We start from the raw sequence: 17,830 nt of genomic DNA on the forward strand, positions 1-17,830 counted from the left end.
TAGAAAGCTGAAACCTTCTGCAATTTCTTCGATTAGCATGAACTAAAACTGGGCTACTCTTATATTTTCAAGCATCCTGGTGATAATATACTTATAGGTATATTTGAATGTTCAGTAAAGGCACAAACATGTTTGTAATGACCTAACATTATACAAATAAGTTATAACAGTTTTTACATCAATATTGAGGTCTCGACACCTCATAGCGATGCTCTCTCTCCAGTCAGGCAGGCAGCACAAATACCTAAGTCTGGGTCTCCTTGGCCCATCTAGAACCATGTGTGAAAATGGTGGGGTCTGTGTCATGGGAAGGAAGCCCCAGGGACTCATTCTTGTTGGTTCTTGTCTCAGGAGCCGTTATGGATCTTTACAGCCACCTCTGCCGACTGCTGTTCTGGTCTGGAGGTGAGTAGGAATTCTGCCCAGAAAGGGACCCTCCTCTGCCCCCATTGCTGTTCTCTGCAGAGGTACCTGCAGAGGACTACTGGGAATCTGCATGGAATGAATCTCCATGTGCTTGGGGAGTCAGGATGGAGGAGGTTTGTTTTCTCCAAGGTTCCTTGGGGCAGTTTAGCTTATTTAAACCCCCAGACATTTCTAGCCCTTCTGGACTGGCAGTGAATTCTCTGATGGGACCCCAATGCAGCACTGTCATCCCGGCGTTGTCTGCACTCTCCTTGTCTCCTGAGGGAGATCTGTCATTAACTAGAAAAGTGGGGACAAGCAGAGCTGGGGAAGTCTGGATCTCTTGGGCTAAAATCTCCAATGGAATCCTGCTGGTTGGGGAAGAATTTGGGGCAGATTCTCCCAAAATTCCCCCCTGGCCCCTATTGCCCCTGCCCATGTGATCTCAGCTCCCTACCTGTGTGGTGAGGTGTTTGTCAAATGCTTTGGAGATGGGTGTGTAATATAAATGCTCTGAGCTGTGACTGGTGGCAGTCCCTCTCCAGAGGTGTGGTGCAGTGTGACTAGTTCCCCACACGGCTGTATTGTCTACCTCACCCTCTGGAGTTTCTATCAGTGACCAGGAAAGGAGGAAATGACCCCCTCCCCTTTGCACTTATACACGGCCAGAGATCAGGGGAAGGAGGATACAGCAGCCACTGGGAGTTGCAGCCCTTCCCTGTCTGGGCCTGCTGCTTCAGGTAAGTAGAAAAGAGGGGTACAGACTCTTCAGATTCACCCCTTTCCCTGCATAACCTTCTGCAACCTTGATGTTGAAATGTTTCTAATTTGTAGTAAGTTGTTACAGATAAGGCTGCAACAAAACCCAGGTTCAAGCATCTAGGTCGGTTACAGAAAATTTATTTAGGCGACCCTATGAATGATAAAACCAAATTTCATTCAAAAGGAAAATGATTAGTTAAGCAAACAGGTGCGCAATTACCACTTACCATCACTGAGTGTGTGTCTAACTGTTGTATTGTGGATCAATGCGGGATCAGTCCACTGACAACAGCGTGAAGTACAGCCTTAGAACCCTGGGACATAACGGTACCCTTGGGGTGTTAAATGGAGCGCTCACTGAATTAACAACACAACTCACAGTAGAAACCATTCTCCTACTATTGAACGTGCATCTGCCCCTTACACTAATTATATTTCCTTCGCCGCCTTAATGACTTTTTACATTACAGGTGGTTTATTTTAACAGCTGCACCAATAGCCTTCCCATACTATTAGTATAGATAATATTTGAATAAAAGAGTCACAGTGCTCAAAACCACTCATTAAAAACCCAGCTTAAGCCAGTTATAACCCAAACCTAACAGTAGTATAACCCCGGGCCATGTCCTTGCTAACTCTTACTTCCCCATAACAGGATCTCCAACTTATTGCTAACTTTTCTCACACAAACAACTTCAGTTTTCTAAACTTTTCTACACTTAAGCTAACTTAGGCCAAAAACCTATTTTCTACTTATTTCTTAACCTAAACCATCCCATAGGTAGGCCAAATTCACAGCCATGAAAAAGTCATGGACTATGAAATCAGACCTCCCCCATGAAATCTAGCTATTGGAGGGGTGGGGAAGGGCAGGCTCCTACCATGCCCCTGGCTCCAGCTGCTAGTCCCCTCTGGGCTGCGAAGGGACGGGACTGGCACTTCCCCTGCACAGCCGGCCTTGCGAGGGAGATCAGACCTCGGTCCAGATACATACCCCGGTTGCTGGGAAGACAGTGCAGAAGTGAAGGTGGCAATTCCGCAGCCTCCCTACAACAGTTTTGCAACTCCTCCACAACTCCCCTTTTTTGGGGCAGAAGCCCCACTACAACATTGTGACATTTCAGATATAAACCTCTGAAACCCTGAGATTGATTTTCAAATCTTACAGCCATGGAATTGATCAGAATGGACTGTAAATTTGGTAGGGCGCAACTTATAGGCTCTACCTGCCCTTAGCCAATGCCCTCCAGTGGGTCAGCCCCCTCCTTCCCATTACTGAGGTTCTGCTTGTGCCCGGCATTTGACTTTTCCAGAGGCCTTGTGGTCTGCACTGCCTGAATGAGGAGGGCTCTTGGAATCTCCATCTCCCTGCAGTTCTCCCTCCCCAGGCACTGCACACACTAGATTTCTAAATCCTCCAAGCTGTGTTTGCTGCAAGCTAGTCCCCACCCCCTGTATTGCTGAAACCCCATCGCGCACTGTGTGGGAGTCGGGGGCTGTGATTGTTGGCACCAACCTGTGACAGTGACAAGGAGAGCTGGGGTGGCTTTGCCTCTGTTTAGAGAATCGCTCCTTTCTGGGTCACACAGGTGTTCTGTGTAACTGCAAAAGTTCTTTGGTGACCCAGGTGTGACTGTATTTGTTACTCAGTGAAATCAGGTTCATTGAAGTGTCACAAGAGGACTGGAACCTGCTGCTTTGGGTACAGAAAACTCCCCTCCCCTCAACACTATCATTCAGCTCATTCCCCTGGGGGCTCAACCAGAGACCTTTAATGGAGCAATTTAACCCTTCTCTTCTGTTGACAGACACAGCAGTGCAAGAGACTGCAGTGTCAGCCAGAGATGGCAGCCCACCTGACACAGAGTCTCCTGGTCCAGGTAGGCAGAAAGCACCGTGATACACAGCCAGAATTCCTTTCCAAGGCCAAAGTTGCTGTTCATCTGTAATGTCTTTTACAGAATCAACATAATGTTTAGTATCAGGGGGTAGCCGTGTTAGTCTGTATCCGCAAAAACAACAAGGAGTCCAGTGACACCTTAAAGACTAACAGATTGATTTAGGCATAAGCTTTCATGGGTAAAAAAACACTTCTTCAGATGCATGGAGAGAAAATTACAGATGTAGGCAATATATAATGACACAAAAACTAACATAATGTTTCGTTCTAGCTTGTGCAAGCAGTTTAATCCCTGTGGGATCCTTCTGGATGAACACTGGTATATTAACGCTGGTTGCTCGATTAGAGAATCCCAGCTGTTGTTATGAGAGTAAATATCTCATCAGACTCAAAATTCAGAAGGATGCCCATAACAGCTTATTAACTTGTGTGCACGGTTACAGCAATTATCCAAGCAGTTGCAGTGACTGCTTGTGCAAACAATCATTGTGATCTGTAAGTGGATGACTGTGTGTCTAGCAACCACGGTGGTGGCTGGAAGTGTGGGTGCTACTGAGCCACACACATTCCATTCCTGGAAACAGAGGCCAATGCATTTTTAATGACTGAGATGCCCATGCTTTTCATATGTATGTTACAAATGGCTTTGTGAGTCATGCTCAGATGCTGTCTGAAGCACTGCTGGTTTAGGCTGTGCAGTGAGGTGGCCACGTAATGAGGCAGTGTGGCTCCCTGCCGCCCCGGAGGGGGAAGAGCCCATCTGGAGGCTGGAGTGGGCAGGACTAGGGAACTCTGAGCCCGCCCCTTAGAGGGTCAGGCGGCGACCCTGAAGTGTAAAACCTCGCCACAGAGCCCTCAGAGCTCAGTAAGGCCGGAGGTGTTGGAGAGGCCAGACACCTCCAGTCTAGCCCATGACTGGGAAAACCCCGCGGCCCAAGGTGGACACCAAGATGGACTGGGCCTACCCTGCGCCCGCTACCCGGAGGAGTTGTCGAGCCTGCCACTCGCTGAGGAACCTACGGTGCCGCACCCCCCAGAGAACACCCCCTGACCCAGGTACTACCCAAGGAAGAGTCTGGAAGTAGCCCGGAGGCAGCTGACCCTAGTCTGGCTGTAGCATACCCAGAGCCCATGTCAGTGTGTTGCAGCAGGTCTCCTGCTGCTGCTAGGGTCCCGGGCTGGGACACAGTGGAGTGGGAGGGCCTGCATCCCCTCTGCCACCCAACTCTGGGGTGGCCGTCTCCCCCTCTCCCAGGCCTTTGGAGGCTTGGGGCCTACTATTGTTGATCAGCGCTGTCTGAGGGCCTGAGCTTCTGACTCTGCACTGCCCTTCCCTGACCCAGCGCCTGGGCTTGCTATTAATTGTACTCTTGTTGTTTAGCCCTGTCTGTGGGCCTGAGCTCCTAACTCTGCACTGCCCTGCTCTGCCCAGGGACCATGGACAGACTAATTCCCCAAGTGTCAACTGCATTTAATAAGCCAGTGTGGCTCCCCACCGTTCTGGATGGGGTCGAGCCCAGGCAAATCCTTGTACACGTGGTGGAGAATGCGGGCACAATCCCTTGGTCCCTGTGAGAAGGGGCTTGAGGGGGAGAGCCACCCCTAGAGAACCTTGGAGATGGATCAACTGTTTAAGCTTCTGACGGAGAAACAAGAGCAGAAGCAGGCCGCCCAGTTATAGCAGCAGCAGGCAGCTGCCCAGCTACAGCATCATCATCATCAGGCTGCTGCCCAACTCTAGCAGCAGCAACAGCAGCATGCGGCTCAGCTACAGCAACAGCAGCAGCTCATTCAGCAGCTTGGAGCCCAGCTGCAACAGCTGGTGACAGCGTTGCTGCACCCCATGGACCCGCAGCCAAAGGATATAGCCGGGGCACCATGCACCACCACCCTGGTGCGGCTAACCAAGATGTGTCCCGACGATGATCCCGAGGTGTTCTTGGTAACATTTGAATGGGTGGCACTGTTCGCTGGGTGGCCCCGGGACCCATGGGTCACGCTTTTGGCCCCCTACCTAACGGGGACCACCCAAATGGCATACTGGGGCTAGCTATGAAAGAGGCAAGGGATTATGGCCAGGTAAAGGCCGCGATCCTGGATGCCTTAGATGTCAGCCCAGACACCTTTCGGCAGTGATTCTGAAGCCAGATGTACCCCACGGGCACCCAACTTCAGCTGGTTGCCCAAGCCTTGAAGGAGACGTGCAGGCGGTGGCCACAGCCAGAGAGGAGGATGGCGGAGGAGGTTACAAAACAAGTCATCCTAGAACAGTTCATGCACATCCTCCCGGCCTGAGGACGGGCCTGAGTGGTCCGCCATTCAGTGACATTAGCAGCTGCTGTCACACTGATGGCAGACTTCCTCGCTGCCAAAACGCCAGTGGGGCCTGCTATCCGAGCCCAACACCCCAGGCCAGAATGCCCTTATACTGAGAGATAGGGAGACGCCCCGACTGGGCCAAGGAGCCTTCCCTGTGGGCAAGAGGTTCGCCCGTGGCTTGGGTCAGATGCTCCGAACTTTCCCCTTTGCCAGGAGCAGCACCCCCTGTAGTGAGTGTCTCAAAGATCCATCAGCGTCCCCCCAAAGTCCAATGGGAGCCCCCACTCGGCAGTCACCTTGAACTCAGGCCCTGCTTTTGTTGTGGGAAGTCTGGACACTTGCAGCGGAAATGCATGGAAATGGACTGCAGCTTCGGCCTGGTCTGTGCAGGGGACACCAGGGCCCAGCTACCACAGACTCCCAAGATCATGGTTCTGGTAGTTGTCGGAGACCATCCCACCCAGGCCTTGATCGACTCTACCTGCTGCCAGACACTGATTTGCCAGGCTTTGGGACCCCAGGCAGACCCCCACCTGGGAACAATTCATCTGCAATGAATCCGTGGTGACGTCTGGCTCTACCCTAGTGCGTGGGTCCTGTTAACAGTGGCTGGGGTCACCCGATGATTCATTGTTGGCCTGGCCCCCCAGCTTGCATACATGGTGATCCTGGGGCGGGATTGGCCCACATTCAAGGAGGTCCTCCACTCGACCTCAGTGCTGGAAGGAGCATGCCGGGAGGCCCTACCGGAAGAGGACCGCGGGACCCCGGAACCTGAAGCAGGAACCGAAGAAACAGACAATCCCCTGCTGGGGCCCTCTGTTGAACCCCTACTCCATACCGATTTTTGTCGAGACCAGATAGCCGACCCTACCCTTAGCTGGGCCCATGAACAGTTAGCAGCAGTCGATGGGACAATCATCGACCCGCAGCGTGCAACCCAGTGGCCCCACTTCGAGCTACGCACACGACATCCTTGCTGCTGGGAATCTGGGCCATGAGAAGACCCTCGCCTGGATTTTGAGGCAGTTCTTCTGCCCAGTGTTCACCAGGAGGTGAGGAACTATTGTAGCTCCTGCCCGGAGTGCCAGTTAGCTGCTCCCCTGTGAGTATCCAGGGCCCCGCTAGTCCCCTGCCTATAATAGAGACGCTGTTTGAACGAGTGGCCATGGACCTGGTGGGCCCGCTCCCAAAAAGTGCTTCAGGCTTCCAATATGTCCTGGTCATCGTTGACTATGCCACCTGTTTCCCAGAGGCCATCCCATTGCGGAGCACCACCGCCCGGACCATCCCTGGGGAACTGGTAAAGGTGTTTGCTCGGGTGGGCCGGCCTCAAGAAATCTTAACAGACCAAGGTGCCAATTTCACCTCCCAGTTGTTGCACCAGGTATGCAAGCTCCTACGGGTTAAACAATTGTGCATCTCCGTATACCACCCACAGATGGATGGGCTGGTGGAGCAATTCAAGCGGACCCTCAAGGGGATTCTGTGGAGGTTCCCCCCAGAGGAGCTACACTGGTGGGACGAGCTGCTCCCTCCCCTGCTACTAGCCATCCAGGAGGTACCTCAGTCATCAACAAAGTTCTCCCCATTCGAGCTGTTATATGGGTGCCATCCACGGGGCCTGTTGGACTTAATGCGGGAAACCTGGGAACAATCCCCCTCTCCAACCCAGGGCCTCATGAAGTATCTCCTCCAGCTGCAGGAGTACTTCGCGCAGACTGGGGCCCTGGCTCATGAAAACTTAAAGGCTGCACAGGATACGCAGGAACAAACGTATAATCTGGAGGTGCAGATGCGTGACTTTGAACCCAGGGATCGGGTCCTGCTCCTCCTGCCGTTGAGCAAGTCGAAGCTACTGGCCTGTTGGCAGGGATCCTATGAGGTGCCTTGGAAGGTTGGGCCCATCACATACGAGATCCACCAGCCTGACAGGTGCAGGAAGACCCAACGATACCACGTGAATTTGTTGAAACTGTGGCGGGAGCGGAAGGGCCTACTGATTAACCAGTACCTGCCAAAGCCTGAGTTGGGTCCCCATGCGCCTCTGACTGAGGACCTCACTGTCCTCCTGCTTGGCGACACCCTCATGGAGGAGCAGTGCAAGCAGGCCCAATACCTTCTCCAGGCTTTCCAGGGAACCTTTATGGCCCTACCTGGGTACGATCTTGGTCTACGACCACTGCCATATCAAATGCAATAGGAGGTGGAGGAAGAGGTACAGGCCATGCTGGCCTGAGGAGTCATCAAACCGTCTCAGAGTGAATGGCGCAGCCCAGTGGTCTTGGTACCCAAGCCCGACAGCACCCGGAACTTTTGTATACACTTCCGGTGGGTTAATGCCATCTCATGGTTCGATGCTTATCTGATGCCCTATGTAGACAAACTGCTTGGCCACCTAGGGGAGGCTCGGTTCATTACTACCCTCGACCTCAGTAAAGGGTACTGGCAGATCCCTCTTGATGACCCCCTAAGGAAAAGATGGTGTTTGCACCCCAGTAGGACTCTACCAGTTTACGTGGATGACTTTCGGCCTCCATGGAGCCCCGGCAACGTTCCAGTGGCTAATGGATCGCCTTTTGTGGTCCCATCAAGACTATGCAGCAGCTTATTTGGATGATGTGATATATAACCACCACTGGGAGGACCACCTGGAACATGTAGCAGCAGTCCTGAGATCCTTGCGGCAGGCGGGACTGACAGCCAACCCAAAAAAGTGTTGCATCAGATAGCAGGAGGCCATGTACCTAGGACACGCCATAGGGGAATGACAAATAAAACCTCTCATTGAGAAAGTGCAAACCCTGGCATCCTGTCCGATACCCACCACGAAACGCCAAATCTGACAGTTCCTGGGGCTCACCGGATACTATTGGCGGTTCATCCCCCAGTTTGCTTCCATTGCAGCTCCCTTAACAGGACTGTTAATGAAGGACACTCCTCAGCAGCTGTGGTGGTCCCCAGTCTGCGAAGTTGCCTCCCGGACAGTCCAGACGTGTCTCTGCTGGGAGCCGGTCCCATACAGTCTGGACTTTGAACGTGGGTTCAGCCTCCACATGGATGTCTCAGAGGTGGGGGGCTAGGGGTCGTCTGGGTAAACAGTGGTATATTAACGCTGGGTGCTCGATTAGAGAATCCCAACTGTTGTTATGAGAGTAAATGTCTCATCAGACTCAAAAATCAGAAGGATGCCCACAATTGCTTAACTTGTGTGCACGGTTGCAGCAATTATCCAAGCAGCTGCAGTGACTGCTTATGCAAATGATCATTGTGATCTGTACCTGGGTGACTGTGTGTCTAGCGGCCACGGCGGTGGCTGGAAGTGTGGGTGCTACTGAGCCACATCTTTCCATTCCTGGAAACAGAGGCCAACGCATGTTTTTTCATATGTATGTTACAAATGGCTTTGTGAGTCATGCTCAGATGCTGTCTCAAGCACAGCTGGTTTGGGCTGTGCAGTGAGGTGGGCCACGTAATGAGGCAGTGTGGCTCCCTGCCGCCCCGGAGGGGGAAGAGCCCATCTGGAGGCTGGAGTGGGCAGGACTAGGGAGCTCTGAGCCTGCCCCTCAGAGGGTCAGGCGGCGACCCAGAGCCCATGTCAGTGTGTTGCGGCCAGGATCCCCACTGACTCAGCAGTGACTCTCCTGCTGCTGCTAGGGCCCCGGGCTGGGACGCAGGGGAGTGGGAGGGCCTGCGTCCCCCCGTCACCCAACTGGGGGGTGGCCGTCTCCCCCTCTCCCAGGCCTTTGGAGGCTTGGGGACTACTATTATTGCTCAGCCCTGTCTGAGGGCCTGAGCCTGTGACTCTGCACTGCCCCATCCTGACCCAGGGCCTAGGCTTATGGTGTTCATTCCAGTACCACAAGGGCTGCTGAGGAAGATCCCGTGGACAGACTAATTCTCCAAGTGTCAACTGCGGTTAGTTGAGCCCCGGCAAACCTTGTACATGACAGAATAGGTAACTTCTTCATCAGAAAATACCTCATAAACTCAAATACCTCATGGAACCACATGCTCTAGGGGATAGAGCCACCTTGCTGAATCCCAAGGAAGAGGAGAGGTACTGCAAAGATTTGATCCTCAAGGAAGGGAGATCCCACATTTCAGTGCTGCATTTCTGTCCATCTACCTCCAGCCGAGCCTCGCAATGTCTCTGGCTCCTTGGGGCTCTCCAGCTCATGAGTTACGTCCTTCTGGCTGAGGGGAACCCAATGGAATCCCCTTCAATGCCCCTAGTCAAGCAGAGAGCCTCCCCATGTAAATGGAGGTCCCCCCACTTGGAGCAATTCCAGCCCTCTTGGGAGCTGCAGACTAGCCCAGAGAACTGAGCCTGGGTCTCATTCCACCTGGCAATGCAGAGCACTGGGCACCAGAGCGCTAGCTTGGCCTCCCAAGAGTGAGGCATGAATGTTCTGAGGTCTGTGCAGTAGAAGAGAAACTCCTGTGATCTGTTTAAAGTGGTTCTTGTCTTAGGAGTCAATATGGGGCTTTTGGACCGTCTCTGCCAAAGACTGACTCACACTATTGGTGAGTAGGAATTCTGCCCAGAAGAGTCCCCCATGATACAGGTTTACCCCAGTTCCCCTCTGATTCCTATTGCCTTTACACAGAATCAGTCACATGACACCTCACCCCACCACTGCCCTTTTGAATTACAGGATGGACACCTTTCCGAAGGGACAGGACAAATCTGGACTCCAACCAGCCAGGCCCCACTGACTCTTCTGTCCCAGGTAGGAGTCAACAGCCTTTCACCACATTTCTATTTCTGTTCCATCAGGAAGTTCTATCCCAGTGCACAAAGGATCATTCAGTGCCTCAGCTTTCCTAGCTTCATAATGGGGCTAACAAGACTCACAACCTTCACTGGGGTCTGGAAGGTGTGGGTGATGTTTGTAAAGGGAGTGGAAGAGGAAATGCCCAATCTCAGGGTTAAGTAACATGACACTGTCCGGGCAGTTACTGGTGGAAGTCCCTCGCCAGGGGATTCTATAAGGTGCAGACAGTTCTCACACAGTTGTATGTCCCTGTCGCATCCAGGGCATTCTCTTAGTGACCATGATTGCGGGAAATTAACCCACCCTCTGCCTGTATCCACAGACACAGAGGAGAAGAAGGAGGTCCAAAAACAAGACCCGGGACCACAAACCCTGGCTGCAGGAGCGGGCAGCCACTGCGGCACTTTCTGTACTAAGCCTCCTGATCCAGGTAAGCCCATGGCCAGTATTGAGTGCCAGGAATAAAGCAGGGGGAAAGCAGCCACAGTGACAGCAAAACCCCAGTGCTGAGAGGGCAAGAAGAGACTCTACCCAGGCTCCGTGCCCTGCTCTGCACATGCACATAAGCCACTGCCCTGTGCTCCACCAGCCTCCGTGCCATCCCACGCTGGGCTAAAGCCCTCCTACCATAGGGCAGCACTGGAATCACCACCGGGCAGCCTGGGTGCCAGTAAAGGGGGAACTGACCCACCAGGTAGCTCCCTCTACCAGCTCAGCTCCCCAGGGGCTCTTCATAAGAACATAAGAATGGCCATGCTGGATCAGACCAATGGTTCATCTAGCCCGGTATCCTATCTTCTGACAGTGGCCAATGCCAAGTGCTTCAGAGGAATGAACAGAACAGAGCAATTATCAAGGGATCCATCCCCGGTCATCCAGTTCCAACTTCTGGCCGTCAGAGGTTTAGGGACACCCAGAGCATGGGATTGCATCCCTGACCATCTTGGCTAATAGCCATGAATGGACCTATCCTCCTTGAATTTATCTAGTTCTTTTTAAACCCAATTATACTTTTGGCCTTCACAACTTCCCCTGGCAATGAATTCCACAGGTTGATTGTGCATTGTGTGAAGAAATACTTCCCTTTGTTTGTTTTAAACCCACTGACTATTAATTTCATTGGCTGACCCCTGGTTCATGTGTTATGTTGGGGTAAATAACACTTCCCTAGTCATTTTCTCCACACCATCATGATTTTATAGACCTCTATCATGCCTCCCCTTAGTTGTCTCTTGTCTAAGATGAACAGTCCCAGTTTTTTGTTTTTAATCTCTCCTCGTATGGAAGCTGCTCCATCCTGCTAATCATTTTTGTTGCCCTTCTCTGTATCTTTTCCATTTCCAATATCTCTTTTCTGAGATAGGGTAACCGGAACTGCACATGGTATTGAAGATGTGGGTGTACCTTGCATTTATATAGAGGCAATATGATATTATCTGTCTTATTATCTATCCCTTTCCTAATGATTCCCAACATTCTGTTAACTCTTTTGGCTGCTGCTGCACATTGAGCGGATGTTTATGGAGAACTATCCACAATGACTCCAAGATCTTGTTCTTGAGTGCTAACAGCTAATTTAGACCCCGTCATTTTGTATGTGGGATTATGTTTTCCAATGTGCGTTACTTTGCACTCATCAACACTGAATTTCATCTGCCATTTTGTTGCCTAGTCACCAGTTTAGTGAAATCTCTTTGGAACTCTTTGCAGTCTGTCTGGGACTTAATGGTGAGTAATTTTGTATCATCCACAGATTTTGCCACCTCACCATTTTACCCCTGAACAGCAAAGGCCCCAGTACAGATCTTTGGGGACCCCACTATTTACCTCATTGTGAAAACTGAAAATATATTCTTACCCTTTGTTTCCCGTCTTTTAAGCAGCTACAGTCCATGAGAGGACCCTCCCTCTAATCCCGTGACTGCTTACTTTGCTTAAGAGCAAACTTAGTTTCCTTCTGTTCATTTTAGGCACCAAGCGAAGAGCCTCTGCATCACTCAGGGGACAGCTCACCCCAATCATCGACGAGGAAAGGCCAAGGAAAAGCAGAGTGAGTGAGGAGATAGTGGGAAATCCACAGCACACTGGGAAAGTGTCCATGGCATAGATGGTACAAAGTTCCCTCCATTGCCAACTCAGCCTGGGCTCCCGCCCCCTACTGCCTTCCCCATGACACACTGACCCTCTAAGGCTCTGACCGTCTTTCCCCATCTGCTTGCTTCCAGATTCACTGCCATTCTCTGGCCCTAGAGAACATGCTCTGACCCCCCTTGCCAGGGCAGGTGTTGCAGACAGGAGGAGAGAGGCGACTCCATTCCCAGTACCTGGCTCTGCTTTCTTTCTTCTTTGCTGGCTGGTCAGCAATGGGCTGCTTTAGGGAACCAGGGAGAGAAATAATAACCATCGTCCTGAGCTTCACCTCTCCCCAGAGTGTCCCGTGCATTCACCTCTCCCTGGGCCCAGGGCAGGGTTAGCTGTTAGCCCAGCCTAGACCTGCAGAGAGCAAGGCTCCGGGAGGGGAAGTGACTGGCCCAAGGCCAGAAAGCAGGAGTATCCATCCCTGGTGCACTCTGGAAGTGACCATTGTAGGAGGTGAGCAGGCAGAGACAATGGGCCAGATCCTTGGCCCCTGGTAAGGCCGCATGAAGGGACATTAAGCTCTCCCTTCCAAGCTCCTGCATGGTTTCCTCACCCCAGCACGGGGGCAGGGAGGAGCCCTTGGATGCTGTCTTCCCATCCCTGACCTGTCTGTGTGGGTCTCTAGACTGTCAGCCTTTCAGGACAGAGATTATCTCTGTATGTGTTGTGCTGCACCCAGTGCAACAGGGCCTGATCCTGACTGGAGCCTCTGGGCGCTGCCCTAACATCAGTAGTGATAAGTAATCAGGGCAGGCCCCACTCTTCCAAGCAGAGCCCGCCATCCCGGCCATCCTCTCAGCACACATCACCCCAGCTGGCTTCAGATACAACTATTCTGTTGAACCAACCAGAAGTGATACTAGGTTAGTGCAAACAAAGGGGTCAAATGCCTCTCCCAGAGAAGGGAGAGTCCGGCACCAGCTGGAAGCTGCTCTCCACAAGGCCATAACTTTATTCCTTCCAAGTCTGGGTTGTGGTAACCCAGCTGCGGATGGAGACTCTGCTCATTGGGGCTTGTTTGCATGACACGTCATCGCCAAGTCCTGCGTCTTTTCTCTTGCACAGAGCCTTGCTTGCGTGAGAGACATGGATGAGGCTGCCCTGAGGAAGGACATTGGCACCCTCCCAGCACTCCACTCCATGGTAAGGGATGCTGGGATCACTCAGGCAAAATGCCGGGGCCTGTTGGCTTTAACTGGGTAGGCTGTGGGAAGAGCTGTACCTGCCTCATGCTGTTCCCAGTGGGTGATGGATCCTGGAGAAATTCTCCTTTGGTTTCTTTTCCTCCAGTGCAGAGCCTGCCGGGACCCTGTGCATCGAAACACATGACCCATCAGTGCTCCATAGTGTTGGGCAGAAGGTGGGGGAAAGAATCCCAGCAGGGCTCTGGCTGCATTTCCATCTCTGGGCTGCCTAGCAGCATTTCACCAAACACCCCTCTGAGAAAGGATCCCAGCCTGGACAGAGAAGGGACAAGGTCCCTCCACACTGTGTGCAAATCATTTCTGTTTCTGTCTGGGTCTGGCAGGTCAGAGAAGCCCTTGCTTCTTTTATACAGACAATGGGGGCGCATGGGCTCCTGGAGAAATCTGCATCAAGACCCTTAATTGACTTCTTGGTGCGTCAGTGCACCCTGACCCTCGACAGCACGGTAATAATCCGCAGAGACTTTAGTGATGGGAGTCCGTGAAGGGGGCAGAACATGGGGTCAAGGGATAGGGAAGAAGGGGCAGTTGCAGATGGGGAGGGGCAGGTGATAGGCAGCAAATAGGGCTTGGGAAGCAGATGGAACTGGGGACGGCGCCCTCTGTCTACTGATGGAAGATGATGACAGATAGAAGACAGTGTTTTTTTCTCCCAGCCCATTCTCTCTGCTCCCTCTCCCAGCTGCCATCTGGGCTCTGTCCCTCGCGCTGGGAGGGCAGGACCCCTGGCTTCCTACTTCTCTCGCCCCACCGTGATCATCCACCCTACAGGAGACTAAGCCATGATGGATCTGGTTTTCCCCAGGCAGAGGGGTGGAGCCTAGAACTGGCTCCTCACAGACCCTGGGCTGGTTCTGGCACAGTCACAGCCAGGGTTGCGCCTTTTCCCTTCAAGTCCAGTTTTCACCCCCTGCCATGCCCACTTGAGTTACCGTGCCACGGAGATCTCCACTGAATCTTAATCTCCCTGGTGTCTCCCTTATTTCTCACCCTCAAGGGGAAGCAGATGGAGGCGCACCATGGAGCTCGAGGTCCACCAGCTCTGCTCCAGCACCCTGCAGTCCCTGGGTGACTCCCCCAGAATGGCCAATGTAAGTGACCCTGCCCTCTCCATTGGACACAGGCCTCTCTAGGTCTGAGCTTTTCAATGAGACAGGCCCCAACCAGACTTATTTATCTGAGCCTCCCTGTTACAGAACATCATGGGGTTGGGGAAAATGGACCCCAGATCTGAGCCAGACCTGGTTCTTTGGAACAGGGACCACTCACTGGCTGAGTGCCCCTGCATGCCAGGGTTTGGTGTCACAGGGACTCTTCTGCTCTAGCATCCTCTGTGGCCAGTCATGCTGGTTCTGCAGCTTCCATAGCTCAGTCCCTCTTCATCGGTCCCTCTGTTAACTTTTTCCCGGCTGTTCCAGGGTGGGGTCTATACAGCCCATCACATTCTTGTTTTGAAAATGCCAACCCTAGCCCAGGATTTCCTGCCTCTCATCCACACTACCCTGGTGCCCAAGGGACAGGCCACTGAGCTGGGAGACACTACATCCAGATCTCATCTCTGCTGACTATTGCTTATGTTTCCACACACGGCACAGAACTGATTACTGACCAGGTCTCAGAACGCAAGCCTGAGCAGTCAAGTATTAGCCAGTCCCCTCCCCACACTGAACAGCAACGTTGCGCAGGGTCACTCCAGGCAGAGCTGAGACTAGAAGCCACATTTCTAACAAGACAGACCCAAATATTGTGCACTCAGCTATGCTGTCTTTCAGATTGAGCATGCCAAATATACGTGCTTTAGTTACTACAGGTGGGGATAGATCCCCGGGGGTTCCTGATCTCCACTCTTCTGTACTGGCTAGCAAAGAGTTGTGTAACCCTCTGGAATAGTGTGTGTTAAGTCCCTCTCTTGCCCACACACAAACAGCAATTGCGTCTGTGGTTTAAGGGGTGCAGGTTCTGTGTGGGGATGTGAAGGTCAGAGCTCAAACCTCCCTGAGCGCCTGTTATGGCTTCACTTGGTAGGATTGGTTTCCTAGTCTCCTCTTTATTGATCAAGCTGGTGTATTGCGTTCAGGCCGTGAGAATACAGCCTTTCCAAGTGGGACTGGAGTTAGGAAATACTGTGCAGCCAATGATGATGCTACACTCAACAAAAGACAGGGAGGGGTGTCAGACATGTGTCACGTGATTTGGTGCTGGAGGCAGACACTGACAGGTGTGAAAGGGAGTGGGGGGACCACTGCATGGTTCAGGCTGGGTAGAGAGGTCTGGCTGGCGGTGGCAAGGCCAGGGTCCTGTCTAATGTAGGAAAGAGAGAGCTGGTGCAGGAAGAGGATATTTCCGTACTGAGATGGCTTTTCTCTGCTCTGCAGGTTTTATGGCCTGGGTTGCAGCTTCAGCTGAGCCCAGCAGGCCATGGACCAGTCCTGCCTCTCCTCCTGCAGATGTCGGTTAGGGTGGTAAAGAGGATGCAGGAGGAAGACAGGCTGCCCTCAGCCAGGAGGTGCGGCAAGGAGATCAGAGGTGAGTCACAGTATTTTATCCACCCACTCTTAGTACTTCTGTAGCGAGAGGCATCTGCCCCCCAGGTGGGGGTGGGGATCAGCTCTTGGCTCGGGTTCCGGCTCACTGCAAGGACACAGCCAGCCGTCAAGGGCCCAGGTAGAGCTCAGAGATGAATACAAAAGATCCCTCCAGAGCCTGATGGGATATCCCCCCTTTCTGTTCACAGGGTGTCGGTCAAGCCCCAGGGCCACTCTACTCCAGGAGCTGCTGGCTCGGCTGCTGGTGAGTAACCCGCAGCCAGGAGGTTTCCTTAGCTTCAGTGGGAAGGGGCCACTCCTGGAGCTGGCATGCAATGTGTGGTGGCTCTTCTCCTTGCAGCCCCCAGAGGAGCTGGCTTGGCACATTCCTCACGTTCATTGCACATCGACCCAGCACCTCTCGGCATTTAATGGAACCAGCAAGCTCTCTGAACCAGCCACCTTCCTGGCTCCCCTGATCCTGGGGCTGGAGCAGGTACCCCAGCACAAGTTAGTGCAGCCCTTGGATGGCTCCAAAATAATTCAGGTGGAATGAGCCCTTAGGGACTGTTCTGCAGGTCCCCTCCTGCACCCTGGCCTCCAGCATCCTCCCTTACCAAGTAGCAGCTGGGGATTCCCTTTATGGCCCAGCTGCCTCTTTCGGGATGCTTCAAGCTCCCCTTGTGCTGCTCTGACCTAGGCCAAGGATCTGACCCAGCAGCTGCCTGATGGCCTCTGGATAATTCTGTCTCCTTTCATCTGAGCTGGAGCCAGCTCAGGAGTGAGAGGATGGAAGGAGCCAAGAGCTGGTCCAGGGAGTGTCCCTGAACAACTGAAATATCCATCTCAATCCTGTCCTGGCTGTCAGCTCCACCTCCCTGCTATCTCCTTTCCTCCATTACTGAGCTCTCCCCTGCACCTGTGGGGAGCTCTCTTCTCACACTGCCTTGCAAGGGAGGGGTACAGCCACCTCTGCCTCTTTGTCTGCCAGGTGCTCGCTGTATCTTCATATGTGATGGTGCAGGTCAGAAGGGCAGCCATGTTCCTCCCCTTCCAGCTGATCAGCATGTTCCAGTCTGGGTCGGGCTGATTCTGGGATAACTACATGACGCACATGCTCCTCTACCTGGAAGGTGAGGAGGGAGTGTCTCCCCTTGCAGGAGCGAAGGGAGGGGACACTGTGGTGCTAGGCTCAGAGAGGGAGAGGCCAGGACCTCCCTCTGAATCCAGGATAATATGATGCTGTGACCTTGGAATCAGAGAGGATCACGTCAGGATCATATCCCTTGGTTCATCGAGCCCAGCCCCCTGTGCCGAGACAGGAAGGATCCTTTCCAGGATCGTATTTAACCTTTATCTGACACCTCGCACCCTGGGGAAGGATCTTGGCAAGGAGAAGTCCTGGGTATTTCACATGAAGGGCTCTGGGTCTGAGGAGCACTGTTGTCTATCAGTAATTTGCAAAGAGCCATGGGTCCGCGAGGGGCCTGTAAGTCGGCAGGTCCTCCCCACCCCCTGCCAAACAAGAGCCGTGACGTAGGCTGCTCCCCAGTAGAAGGGTCTAAACACAAAGGAAACTGACCTGCCCATCTCTTCCAGATCACAAGACCTGCTTCTGCCAGAGGGAGTGGGAGCAGCAGCTGCTGCAGGTAAGGGTCAGAGAAATGGAGGACTGGAAAGGAATTCAAGAGGTCATCTAGTTCAGCCTGCTCACGCTGAAGCAGGATTAAGAGGCCCCTCAGCAGGAGTGGCGTAGCCAGGTTTTAACAGCAGGGGGATCAAGCAAACGTAAAAAAG

The 17,830-nt window shown here is 52.8% G+C and overlaps 1 pseudogene; it reads left to right on the top strand.

The window, feature by feature from the left end:
• The first annotated feature begins 359 nt into the window (after positions 1-359).
• The window catches only part of LOC127044652 (maestro heat-like repeat-containing protein family member 1), a 63,652-nt pseudogene continuing 46,181 nt past the window's right edge, over positions 360-17,830 (top strand).

This window comes from Gopherus flavomarginatus, chromosome 2 (genome assembly GCF_025201925.1).
Source record: "Gopherus flavomarginatus isolate rGopFla2 chromosome 2, rGopFla2.mat.asm, whole genome shotgun sequence".
NCBI classification, from domain to species: Eukaryota; Metazoa; Chordata; order Testudines; family Testudinidae; genus Gopherus; species Gopherus flavomarginatus.